The sequence below is a fragment of the Pongo pygmaeus genome, chromosome 3, assembly GCF_028885625.2.
Source record: "Pongo pygmaeus isolate AG05252 chromosome 3, NHGRI_mPonPyg2-v2.0_pri, whole genome shotgun sequence".
NCBI lineage: Eukaryota > Metazoa > Chordata > Mammalia > Primates > Hominidae > Pongo > Pongo pygmaeus.
The window spans coordinates 151,235,006-151,248,008 of NC_072376.2; the positions used below are offsets into that span (position 1 = coordinate 151,235,006).

At 35.1% G+C, this 13,003-nt stretch overlaps 1 long non-coding RNA gene across 2 annotated transcripts in view; it reads right to left on the minus strand.

Moving 5' to 3' along the window:
• Positions 1-1,391: 1,391 nt before the first annotated feature.
• LOC129035675 (uncharacterized) overlaps positions 1,392-13,003 on the minus strand; it is a 47,187-nt gene continuing 35,575 nt past the window's right edge. For both annotated transcript variants that reach the window (XR_008502276.1, XR_008502274.1), the window contains exon 8: positions 1,392-3,061. This is a non-coding gene — a long non-coding RNA (uncharacterized LOC129035675). The remainder of the gene's footprint in view (positions 3,062-13,003) is intronic.

Consider the following 13,003-nt stretch of genomic DNA (forward strand, 5'->3'; position numbering starts at 1 on the left):
AGACCAGGATGCCAGAGGCAAATAATGACTTATTAGAAATAATTCATTTTAGATAACACTAGGGATTTTTCAAGTAGATGCTCCTGGGTTCTCATGCCTGACAGCTGTGTGAGGTACAGAAATGGTAGCTACTTTCTGCAGTGGCTGTCAAAAGTAACAGCTTCTAAACTTTTTTTTTCAAATGGCTTTTTGTAATGGAAAGGAAAATATCAGAGAGAACGGAAATCAGATTATTGTATGCTCCTCCCTTCCAACAACTTTAAAGTAGATTCAGAGGTTGCCTTGCTAAGAAATTTGCTAGCAACATACAAATAAATCCATTTTCAAAGTAAAATGAACAAAGATGGTATGACTATAAATACATCAGCTACCTTTCTGGATTTGTCCTTATTTATCTCATCACTCAGTTCTTTGCTTCACAAAAGCTTGATTATTCCTGTTAGGATATATTAAGGAAAACATCATTTGAAAGGAAAAGGCAGAGCAAAGATCCAAGTAGTAGAGATAAGAAGAAAATCTCCATTTGGCTTTACCGTTTTTGTTTTATGATATTGACCTTTATTATTTACTTACAGACTTTTAAAGCTAGAAAGGAAATGACACAATTATCTAGCTCACCTCCCTATTTTAAATAAACAAATTTTTGTTTCATTAATGAAATGCAAAAATCACTTCTGTACTATGATGATACAATATTTCCTAATATGAACATACTTTGATTCTGTCTCTAGTATGCTGTTTATTCCAAAGAACATCCTTTTCAGCAGAGTAACTCTTAAAATTGCACAGAAATTGACAACTTTATTTTCAAATATATTTGCAAGTAACTGTGTCCAATTTTGAAGCCCTAGACTTAGGAACATATGTGTAATTTTTTTTAAGTTACCTGGTAACCTTAGGATGGGTTGCACCTCATCAAACTGGTTATATTATGTGCAGTTCAATGTCAGGCCTGCTGAATCAATTAGAAAAGACATAAACTGAAATATGAGCTATGTCTTGCTAGAATGAAAAATCAGATGTTATGTCTGTTTTTTAGTTTGATATGTGCCCTTGATCTTCAACTGTCAGACCAACTTTGGATGTTATGTTTTTTATGGTTTACAAAGTATTCACAGGTGTGAGACCCCAATTTTTTTCAACAAAGGGATTATTTCTTCACAATTCAAATAATCTTATATATAAAATACCTTGTCTATAAACTACATCTTACTGTAACCACTGAGATATGACATCATGAGTAAAATAGAAATCTAGTCTTATGGTTCTATGTTTTTAAAATGCACTTATACACACACATATATATTTACTTATTACATACTTATATATATCCACCAACACTTGAATGTGCATCAATTATAAGTCACAGAACTAAAAATCATACAGTATGTGTAATTTTTTATTTGTATTCAAAATCTGTAAACTGAACACAAAGTTTGACAACTTATGGGGTTACAAACCACAAACAGGCATAAACATGACCAGAAATTATGATTTTTTTCTTTTTTATTCTGAAATTAATTCTGTGAAATTTATTCACAATATCAAGGTAAAGTTTGGAGAGATAAGGAATCAGGAACTACTAACATCTGTGACCATTATCTCTATGATATGGGAAAAAAAGCTTTAATAGAAATTTATGAAAAAATAACATTGTCAATATTATAACAATTAGGAAGGAAAGAATAGGGAGAAGAAAGAATAGGGAGAAGAAAGATTAGCCAAGCTAATTACATGTTTAAGTAGATTTTTATCTTGTACTTTATTCCACTATATTTATTTAAGGGTGCCCAGGAATATGTCTTTATTTACCTTTGTAATATTGTTTCTCAATAAAAAAGTCTTCAAACTTTTCACTAAAACATATTATTCACTAAAATCTGCATTGCTCCAAAGAAAATTTTTAGAAAACTGCATTCTATTCAGTGGGCATAATTAGAACCATAAGGCTTCCAAGAACTTTTTAGAAAGTCCCCTTAAATTTTGCAAATTTTTCAAATAAGAATTCCTGCCATGCACAGATTATTAGGTCAATATTTATATTAAAATAGAGAGAAACAGAATTGTAAAACATGAAATAATTATGTTTGGCTATAATAGTTAACATTCTCCAAAGTGTTTTAATACATTCAAACTTATTTAGTTGAAACAACTCTATATCATAGGTACTTAGTTATTATTACATGGCCTAAGCTTCATCTCCCTGATTTCATCCTACCATTGTCTTTTGTACCCTTCCCATGGCAACAACAACAATAACAAAAAAACCAGCTGAGCTCAACCTGGTAGGTAGGTCATAAAGAATCCATCTCATATGCATCTGTATTTCAAATCCCAGCTGAAGTATTAACAATCTAACATTAATCCCTATTTTAAATATCTGAACACCAGTATGTCCAGTTACAGGGAAAGCCCATTCACTGTTGGTAGAGAGATGATATTGTCTTTGTCTTTGTTTGTGTTTGTTAAAATGCCTCAGAAAATAGGAATACTTTATATGCATTTTATATATATAGCATACCTCTGTATATATCTGTACATGTGATAACTATTTAAATTACAAGTTCAAAAGTGCAAAATAAGCAGCACCAGAAATCAATGTGATGAAGAATGTTTTATTTCTGGACGCAGAAAAATGTCTTTGTGACTTTGGTATACTACCCATCATTGGACAGAGTGAAGAAATACAGATTTTATCTGAGGCCTTCAGGTGCTGGCTTCATTTAAAATTACAAGCATCATCAGCTCATTCAAGTGTTTTGATAATAAAATTGTCAGTAGTCCAAAAGTGATTTCAAGATTTAATTATTCGTCACATGATTAAAAATAAAATTAATATTAACATTCAAATGTGTTGTTTTCTTAACAATATTGGCCAATATTATTTTAAGGAACATCTCTGAAGGTTTTCACGTAAGAAAAGAGACTGTCCCAGAAATCCTGGTCCCAGTTATCCTGAAGTTTCCTCTGATTCATCAAGTATTTAAGTTTCCAGGCCAACAGAAGCCTGAGGCTCAAATATTTGTAGCAAATCGGTGACTCAGGGCAACACAGCAGAACCCTGAGAAACAATCAAGAAGGAATTGCTTATACTCTTGTGCTTGGTTACACAAAAGATACTCATTTCTTTTCACTACCACCCACCAAAGACCCCAGAGGATCCAGAGGCTATAATAATAGAATAGGTTACCAAAGGAAATACAAGATGACCCATTAAATTTGAATTTCAGATACACAAACAAAAAAATTTAAAGTATGCTACAGGCACTATTTGGAGTATACTTATACTAAAAAAAAGTTGTTTATCTGAAATTCAAATTTAACTCGGCAATTTTTATTTTCGTTTTTGTTTTGTTATGTTGATAAATCTAGGAACATCTTTACCTCCACAAACAATTCAAGGCTGATCAGTGAGGGAAGGATAAGAGTTTTAGACAAGAGGCTAGGTATGGTGGCTCATGCCTGTAGTTCCAGCACTTTGGGAGGCTGAGGTGGGAAAATTGCTTAAGACCAGCAGTTTGAGACCTGGGGAATCTTGCATGGGGAATATAGCAAGAACCATCTCTACAAAAAAACAAATTAGCTGGTTATGGTGGCAAATGCCTGTAGTTCCAGCTACTTGGGAGGCTGAAGCAGGAAGATTGCTTGAGCCCAGGAGGTTGAGGCTGCAGTGAGCCATGATTGCACCACTGCACTGCGGCCCAGGTGACAGAGCAAGACTCCATCTTAAAAAAAAAAAAAAGAATTTTAGATGAAAAATGAAACTGAAATTCTAAACTAATCTAGGCCAGACTGGACTTTTTTCAATACAAAAGTGACAAGAAAGTTTTAAGTCTCCCATAACTCTCATTAAAGGGTGACAAGGAGAAAAAAAGTAAAAGAGTTTCATGGTTTTATGCCCCTCCAATTTCAGATTTTCTCAATAAGACAATTAAATATGCAGAGCTTGATAATTGAGTTCAACTCTGCATTGTTATTAATCCTATCTTAGTCCGTACAGAGTCATCATTACCATCCATAGAAATAGATGCAATGAGCATTTTAGAATAATAGTTGTGACATTCTTTGAAGACAAATGCAAAAGTTTTGATGTGGATTCTTAGACATCAGTGCAGGTTTGGGAAATACCGACAGCCGAGATGGTGCTGAAAATGAGAACTCTCCAGCCTCTCCTTTAAACCCCCTGTGACAGACATAAAAGTGCTTGGCTGGATGTTTAAAGTGGGAATCTCATGAATGCATTCTTGATAAAGCTTGCTGAAGATGGTGATTCCTCTGCAGTTTCCAGGGAGCTCTTGTGAAAGAGGGATGTCTAGAAAGTGACATTTAAACGCAAACTCAGATACTGATTTTTCTTTAAAAAATTGAGCCTCTACCTATAGAAATAAGGAGAAAAAAATGTACAAAAGTGGCCGAAGTCTTACATTTTGACATCCCTCCCTAAAGTGTTTGTGCATGCCATAAAAGAAGCAGGCTCATCTAATAGAATGCGCAGAACAATGTATGCTATCCAGCTACTTGGGGAAACTCAGAAGGCACAAAAATACAGGGAATTCTGGACCTGTCCCACGGAGACACTTTTCAGCCTAGATTAGAATAGGTCATTGAGATGCTTAGAAGACTGATAGCTGATATGAAAAAGAAAACACCTTTTCCTCTCTGTCCTGGGGACTGCGATGTGCCAAAAAATGCCTTTACATGAAAAGATATAAGAAATATCATGAGAGAGCTGTAGGAATAAAATGTTTAAAGATATATCAGAAGGAAAGGAAAATAAATTCTCCACATATATGTCATGGTTATAAACTTTGCTCTAAAACAATGTCCAAAAAGCGATTAAAGATAGCAGAAATGGTAACCAGGTTCAATTGGCAAAAGTTGTTGTTGTGGCCATAGTTAACATCTTTGAAGGCAGGCACAAGCTGCAGGAATAACAAAGGAAGCCTACTGTTATAAACTAAATGTCTGTGCCGTGGTTTGAATATATCTTCCAAAAGTGTGTTGGAAACTTAATCCCCAATGCAACAATGAGGTGAGACCTACTGGGAGGTAATTAGGCCATAACGGTTGTGTCCTCATGAATGAATTCATATTGTTATTGCAAGAGTGGATATGTTATAAAAAGGGGAGTTCGGTCCCCTTCTCTCTGTCTCTTTCTCTGTCTCTCTTGTTCTCTCTCATCCTTTCTTACCTTCTCACCATCTACCATGAGATGATGCAGCAAGAAGGCCTTTTCCAGGTGCCAGCCCCTTGATCTGGGACTTCTCAACATTTGAAACTGTGAGCCAACACATTTCTATTCATTATAAATTATCCAGTCTGTGGCATTCTGTTCTAGCAGCACGAAATGGACTAATACAGTTTGTGTCTCCCCAAAATTTATATGTTGAAGTCTTAATGCCCAATGTAATGGCATTAGAAGATGAGGCCTTTGGGAGGTAATCAGAATTAGATGAGGTCATGAGGATGGAGCCCTGTGATATTAGTATCCTCATAAGAAGAGAAAGAGACACCAAAGTTTCCTGTTTTAATTGCATGAGGACATACTAAGAAGGCAGCCATCTGCAAGCCAGGAAGAGGGCCCTATACAAGGACCAAATCTGCCAGCACCTTGATCTTGGACTTTCTAGCCTACAGAACTATGAGAAATAAATGTCTGTTGTTTAAGCCACCCTGTCTGTAGTATTTTGTTATGGAAGCACAAGCTGATTAAGACATGTACCATTCTCCTGAAGCTAATGAAGTTAATTTTGGAAAAGAAGGATAGAGAGGTCAAAGTCACGGAAGAGAGAAAGAGAGAAAAGACCAAACTATGTACAATCATGAAGACCCCTGCCAGGGCTTTAAGGGAACAGATGATGACTTCTTGGAACATTGTTCATGGGATGACTTCAGAGGCTTGGGAGTAAACCAGACAGACTGACCCTGTTTCCTTGAATGAGTGCTTAAGTATTCAATACCAACTTGGTAGGTCTTCTGCTCATGAACTGATAGGATTCTACCAGAAAGTTAAAAATATACAGAAAGCCTAACTTGTGGCAGGCGAAGCGATAAACTGTTCTGCATAAGATGCTTAAAGAAGCCCCCTCTGAGAATGCAGCATTTAAGATGAGAAGGAGCCAGACTTGAACAGCGGAAGGCAGAAGAGAAGAGCAGTCCAGACTGATGGGACAGTGCATGCGATCATTTCAAGGGGAAAAAAATCTTGGCATGTCTGAAGTATCGAACAGAAGTCAGTTTAACTAGAGCATAGTGAGAGAGCAAGTCACTCAAAAGAATTTAAAGAGGTAAGTTGTAAGTTGAACAGGAAAATAAATGAGTGAATAAATAAATGATTACTCTGAAGAATGACTGCATTCCACTTATTAGACAGAGTTGTGAAGGAGGGATTCTCTAGGTACACAGTGAGTCATGGCAATTTTACAGAGGAAAGAAAGCAAAATGAATTTCTAAGACCTACAGAAAGAATAGCATTTGAAATCTTGGGGGAAAATGACATGTATGTCAGCGGACATGGAGCTCTGTGGTCCAAAGGCCCAGGAAGCAACAAATGGTAAGAGAGAAACACTTTTCTTGATGTGCCAAGAAAACTGATGGAGCAGAGATTCCTCCCCCATGACCCCACATTTGAAAAGTGCCAGTGCAAAGAAAAGCTCCAGTGCAAAAGCTTGTTGCTTTCCATGAAATTGCAAGAAGATCATCCCTCAAGACAGGTGTTTAGTGGTATCCTGTGTACTTATAATTTTCTTAGTTAGCAAAGAATAGCTTGTAAAGCTCATTTTTGAGAAAATGGTGGTTACTCTCATTGATAATTATTAAATATGATATAGTTAATAGTGAGAAGAACTATCTAGATAACTATAACTGTCAATTTCTTGATGTCAAGTAGAATTTAGTCTTCAAGAAAAGAGGTTTTTAAATTATTAAAGTTTGGAGCTAGAAAGTAACTTGAAGCAAACACCATTCTCTCTCTATTTTGCAAATTAGGAAAGTGAAACAAAGATGCATTAATTTAAGAATAGCAATAATGCATTTAATATCGACTAGTTTCGTGTACACTTCCCATTGTTCTTCTTTTGTCCCCAAAGTTAGCATAAACAAGATTTCTAAGAACTCAGGAGAGTGTAAGTGGTATATAAGCACAATATTTTCATTACTAAATTAAATAAATAGAATGGAATGAAGGTTTTTATCTATTTATTTCTTGCAAGAGAAAAATTTGGGGGACTTGACATTTCCTTCTTTGCACGTACACAGTCGTTTTTAGAAATGATGACCTCTAAATCATGCTTGTGTTGTTGCCTAAGGAGCCATGCCTTAGCTAACTCAATAATCTTGCTGCAAAAGTAACCAGTGATCAGAAGAGAAGATAAACAATACACTGGTCTCAGAGACATGAGTCTGTAACAATTTTTTTTGCCAGCAAAATGTACTTCAGCAAAAGTAATTGTTAATTTTGAATTAAATAATTATTTCATTTAAATGACGAACATATCTACTTTTAAAGTATAAACAGTAAAAGAAATGGATCTATTTTTACAATACAAATTATTTTAGAAGGTGCAGTAATTCAGGAATAATTAGTAAAATGAATAACTCCAGAGTTTGGGACTACGTGAATTTTGGGATATCCAAATTTCAAAGAAAAAATTTTAAAATACTCTATCTCAAAGTATACCTACACATTTTTCTTCCTTGAAGGTGAAATTAAAAACAGTAATATATAAAATTTTTCTTAAAAGATTTATTATTTCTGATTCTTCCTAACCTATTGCATTGTTATACAACAAAACAATGTGGTAGACAGAGTAATGACCCCAAACAGATTCTGCAGCTTAATCCTAGAACCTATGAATATGTCAGATTATTTGGCATAGGGGAATCAGGTGTACACATGGAATTAAGGTTGCCAGTCAGATAATTAGCTGACTTTAAAATATGAAGATTTTCCTGGATTACCTAAATAGGCCCAATTAACCACAAGGGTCCGCAAATGTGGAAAATTAAGGCAAAACTCAATGTCGGAATGATACAATGTGAAACAGACTTGAATGGGCATTGCTGGCTTTAAAGATGGAAGGAAGCCGAGAGCCAAGGAGCATGGGCAGCCTTTAGAATCTGGAAAAGGAAAGAAAATACATTCTCTCCTAGAACCTCCAGAAAAGAATATAGCCCTGCCAACCTTTTGACTTTAGCCCAGTGAAACTGTTTTGGACTTCTGACCTCTAGAACTGTAAAATGATCAAATTATGTTGTGTTAAGCTACCAAGTGGGAGAATTTGTTACAGGAGCCATAGATAACTAACACACCAGACATGGGAATATAAAATCATCCAAGTTTGCCAACAATATTAAATAAATTGGAATTGAGAAAAAGTAATTAAATTTGGGAATTAACTTCTCAGAAATTTCGTGCCACACATCCCAAAAGTAAATCAACAAATTCAGCTTCTGAAACAGTATGAGAGAAGTGATACTGTATCCACAGAACATGCAACTTGTTTAATGTTATTTTACCTTACCACATCCTCTATTCTTTGGAACGATTATTTATTTTACACCTCTAGTCATCTATTATACATTTAAGAAGAAAAACTGATCTGTACCCTTGTAGTTAGGTATCCTAATAATTCACTCAATATTTCTTGATTTCTCTCTGCCCAGCTATTCTCATAGTACTTACAGTATAAGTTTAGAGATTAATATTTTATCTTTAAACATAAAAGAGTGGTACAATAAAAATAAAAGTTGTACAACCAAATCAGATGGAGTGATTTGAGAGGATTCTAATAAATTTTCAAGGAAAGGTTAATAAAATGATGTTTTTACTGAAGATTCTAAGGAACAGGATTAAGATTAGTCTGATATATTTGCAAGCCTTCAAAAGCCAGAAATAAAATGATAATTCTTTTTGATGCATGATAAAAATATAAGTGCTTGTTTTTTAGAAAAATAATTTGAATTATATTACATAATAATGAATGTCAACTATAATTAATTAACAAATATAGCTGACAATTTGAATAATCTTATCCATATAAGAGAAAACTACCATTACAAAATCTTTTATTAGTAGGAAATTTTTGCTTTCACATTTGTTGTGTTTATTTTTTATGCTCTATTAGAACTTACTTTCTTTTATTATTATTATTGTTATACTTTAACTTTTAGGGTACATGTGCACAATGTGCAGGTTAGTTACATATGTATACATGTGCCATGCTGGTGTGCTGCACCCATTAACCCGCCATTTAGCATTAGGTATATCTCCTAATGCTATCCCTCCCCCCGTCCCCCCACCCCACAACAGTCCCCACAGTGTGATGTTCCTCTTCCTGTGTCCATGTGTTCTCATTGTTCAATTCCCACCTATGAGTGAGAACATGCGGTGTTTGGTTTTTTGTCCTTGCGATAGTTTACTGAGAATGATGATTTCTAATTTCATCCATGTCCCTACAAAGGACATGAACTCATCATTTTTTATGGCTGCATAGTATTCCATGGTGTATATGTGCCACATTTTCTTAATCCAGTCTATCATTGTTGGACATTTGGGTTGGTTCCAAGTCTTTGCTATTGTGAATAGTGCCGCAATAAACATACGTGTGCATGTGTCTTTATAGCAGCATGATTTATAGTCCTTTGGGTATATACCCAGTAATGGGATGGCTGGGTCAAATGGTATTTCTAGTTCTAGATCCCTGAGGAATCGCCACACTGACTTCCACAAGGGTTGAACTAGTTTACAGTCCCACCAACAGTGTAAAAGTGTTCCTATTTCTCCACATCCTCTCCAGCACCTGTTGTTTCCTGACTTTTGAATGATTGCCATTCTAACTGGTGTGAGATGGTATCTCATTGTGGTTTTGATTTGCATTTCTCTGATGGCCAGTGATGGTGAGCATTTTTTCATGTGTTTTTTGGCTGCATAAATGTCTTCTTTTGAGAAGTGTCTGTTCATTTCCTTCGCCCACTTTTTGATGGGGTTGTTTGTTTTTTTCTTGTAAATTTGTTGGAGTTCATTGTAGATTCTGGATATTAGCCCTTTGTGAGATGAGTAGGTTGTGAAAATTTTCTCCTATTTTGTAGGTTGCCTGTTCACTCTGATGGTAGTTTCTTTTGCTGTGCAGAAGCTCTTGAGTTTAATTAGATCCCATTTGTCAATTTTGGCTTTTGTTGCCATTGTTTTTGGTGTTTTAGACATGAAGTCCTTGCCCATGCCTATGTCCTGAATGGTAATGCCTAGGTTTTCTTCTAGGGTTTTTATGGTTTTAGGTCTAACATTTATTTTGAAACCAATGAGAACAAAGACACAATGTACCGGAATCTCTGGGACACATTCAAAGCAGTGTGTAGAGGGAAATTTATAGCACTAAATGCCCACAAGAGAAAGCAGGAAAGATCCAAAATTGACACCCTAACATCACAATTAAAAGAACTAGAAAAGCAAGAGCAAACACATTCAAAAGCTAGCAGAAGGCAAGAAATAACTAAAATCAGAGCAGAACTGAAGGAAACAGACACACAAAAAACCCTTCAAAAAATTAATGAATCCAGGAGCTGGTTTTTTGAAAGGATCAGCAAAATTGATAGACCGCTAGCAAGATTAATAAAGAAAAAAAGAGAGAAGAATCAAATAGACGCAATAAAAAATGATAAAGGGGATATCACCACTGATCCCACAGAAATACAAACTACCATCAGAGAATACTACAAACACCTCTATGCAAATAAACTAGAAAATCTAGAAGAAATGGATAAATTCCTCGACACATACACTCTCCCAAAACTAAACCAGGAAGAAATTGCATCTCTGAATAGACCAATAACAGGATCTGAAGTTGTGGCAATAATCAATAGCTTACCAACCAAAAAGAGTCCAGGACCAGATGGGTTCACAGCCAAATTCTACCAGAGGTAAAAGGAGGAACTGGTACCATTCCTTCTGAAACTATTCCAATCAATAGAAAAGGAGGGAATCCTCCCTAACTCATTTCATGAGGCCAGCATCATCCTGATACCAAAGCCGGGCAGAGACACAACCAAAAAAGATAATTTTAGACAAATATCCCTGATGAACATTGATGCAAAAATCCTCAATAAAATACTGGCAAACAGAATCCAGCAGCACATCAAAAAGCTTATCCACCATGATCAAGTGGGCTTCATCCCTGGGATGCAAGGCTGGTTCAATATACACAAATCAATAAATGTAATCCAGCATATAAACAGAACCAAAGACAAAAACCACATGATTATCTCAATAGATGCAGAAAAGGCCTTTGACAAAATTCAACAACCCTTCATGCTAAAAACTCTCAATAAATTAGGTATTGATGGGACGTATCTCAAAATAATAAGAGCTATCTATGACAAACCCACAGCCAATATCATACTGAATGGGCAAAAACTGGAAGCATTCCCTTTGAAAACTGGCACAAGACAGGGATGCCCTCTCTCACCACTCCTATTCAACATAGTGTTGGAAGTCTGGTCAGGGCAATTAGGCAGGAGAAGGAAATAAAGGGTATTCAATTAGGAAAAGAGGAAGTGAAATTGCCCTTGTTTGCAGACGACATGATTGTATATCTAGAAAACCCCATTGTCTCAGCCCAAAATCTCCTTAAGCTGATAAGCAACTTCAGCAAAGTCTCAGGATACAAAATCAATGTACAAAAATCACAAGCATTCTTATACACCAATAATGACAAACAGAGAGCCAAATCATGAGTGAACTCCCATTCACAATTGCTTCAAAGAGAATAAAATACTTAGGAATCCAACTTACAAGGGACGTGAAGGACCTCTTCAAGGAGAACTATAAACCACTGCTCAAGGAAATAAAAGAGGATACAAACAAATGGAAGAACATTCCATGCTCATGGGTAGGAAGAATCAATATTGTGAAAATGGCCATACTGCCCAAGGTAATTTATAGATTCAATGCCATCCCCATCAAGCTACCAATGACTTTCTTCACAGAATTGGAAAAAACTATTTTCAAGTTCATATGGAACCAAAGAAGAGCCCACATCGCCAAGTCAATCCTAAGCCAAAGGAACAAAGCTGGAGGCATCACACTACCTGACTTCAAACTATACTACAAGGCTACAGTAACCAAAACAGCATGGTACTGGTACCAAAACAGAGATATAGATCAATGGAACAGAATAGAACTTACTTTCAAATTACAACAGCACTACATGCTAATTTTAACACAGAATGACATAAGTATGGTAAAGTAAAAAATAACAAATCTTATCTTCTCCCAGCCTTCTTTCTTCCCTTTAAAATACCCAATATTTATATCTAGGCACATGTTTTTTCTAACTTTTTCCTGTATTAATACAAACAGAAAAAAAAGAAATTCCTGAGAATTAGAGTGGTTTTTTTTGGCTATACAAATTAGTCTTTGTCTTGCTTTTATTTTCCTCTTACTAATACCTTGTGCATATCGATATGATTACCAGATGCATGGTATTCCTTAGATTGAATATTAACTATACTATAATTTCTTTAACATTTCTCACTTAATAAATATTTTAGTTTGTTTGCAAGTTTTGTCATAGAATACAATGCTGATTCACAGATTGCTTCATATATACTCTCACATATTTATGGTTGATGTTCTTAAAATAGATTTCCCAAAATATACTGCTATGTCAAAGGGAACAAATACTCTTAATTTTAGTTGATATTGTTGGATTATATTCCAAAAACTGTGGCAATTTAACTTCTAAGAACAATGCATGAAAATATCCATTCTTCCACCCTCTAAATAACTGAATGTTTTCAGTCTTCTAAGTTTTAACTATCTAATAGGTGGAAATGAAATATCATTGATCTTTCAATATATAGTTCTTTCAGATTAATTTTTTGTACATTTATTTTCTATTTGCATTTCTGTTGTCAGTGGCTTGCTTTGTCTTTTGTTCAATCTTGTACTAAATAGTTTTTCCTTGTATTGTCTTCTTAACTTACAAGAGCTTTTTGTTTTCAGGGT